The 1,142-nt window shown below is 37.0% G+C and overlaps 1 non-coding gene across 1 annotated transcript; it reads left to right on the top strand.

Annotated features, from left to right (window-relative positions):
* The first annotated feature begins 688 nt into the window (after positions 1 to 688).
* LOC112863044 (U6 spliceosomal RNA) lies at positions 689 to 795 on the top strand. The gene has a single exon (XR_003223864.1). It is a non-coding gene; the product is annotated as a U6 spliceosomal RNA (small nuclear RNA).
* The last annotated feature ends 347 nt before the right edge of the window (positions 796 to 1,142 follow it).

Below are 1,142 nucleotides of genomic sequence, written 5' to 3'. Positions count from 1 at the left end.
GTATGCTGTGATGTATGTATGATTGCTGTATCATACAGAATGATTTCATTGCTCAAAAAATCTCTTCTGTTTCATCTGTTCATTTCTTGTCTTCCTCCCCATCCCTTAACCCTTAACCTCTGAAGACCACTGATCTTTTTACCTTTCTGTGGTTTTGCCTTTTCCAGAATATTATAGAGTTGGAATCGGACAGTTTGTGTGTCTTTCACATTGAATTCTTCCACTTAGCAATATGCATTTAAGGTTTCTCCATCTCTTTTTGTGGCTTGATAGCTCATTTCTTCTTATCATTGAATCATATTCCATTTTATGGATATGCCACAATTTTTTTTTAAATGTTTTTACATTTATTTATTTTTGAGAGACAGAGTGAGACAGAGCACAAGTGGGGGAAGGGTAGAGAGAGAAGGAGACACAGAATCCCAAGCAGGCTCCAGCCTCTGAGCAAGCATTCAGCACAGAGCCTGACGTGAGGCTCGAACCCACGAACTGCAAGATCATAACCTGAGTCGAAGTCGGGCACCCAACTGACTAGGCCACCCAGGCGCCCCAAATATGCTACAATTTCTTTATCCATTAACATTATTATTATTATTATTATTATTATTATTTTCATTAACTTATTGAGGGACACCTTGGTTTGTTCCAGTTTTGACAATTACAGTTGACATTAGAACAACGCAAAGGTGTGCTCGCTTCGGCAGCACATATACTAAAATTGGAACGATACAGAGAAGATTAGCATGGCCCCTGCGCAAGGATGACACGCAAATTCGTGAAGCGTTCCATATTTTTATCACACTAAAAAAAAAAAAAAAAAAAGAACAACGCAAAGGTTACCAGATTCCCCACCACAGTTGAAAATCCACATATAATTTTTTACTTCCCAAAAAGTTAACTACTGATAGCTTGCTGTGGACTGGAAACCTTACCAATAACATAAACAGTTAATTAACACATATTTTGTATAGTATATGTATTATATACCTCATTCTTATGATAGAGTAAGCTATAGAAAAAATGTTATTAAGGAAATCATCAGGAAGAGAAAATACATTTATAGTACTGTACTGTAAACAATCCATGTGTAAATGGACCCATGCAGTTCAGACCCATGTTGTTCATGGGTCAGCTGTATAAGT

Source organism: Puma concolor, chromosome B2 (genome assembly GCF_028749965.1).
Source record: "Puma concolor isolate L17-30 chromosome B2, mPumCon1.1.hap2, whole genome shotgun sequence".
NCBI classification, from domain to species: Eukaryota; Metazoa; Chordata; class Mammalia; order Carnivora; family Felidae; genus Puma; species Puma concolor.
This window is presented reverse-complemented; position numbering and strand designations above follow the sequence as displayed.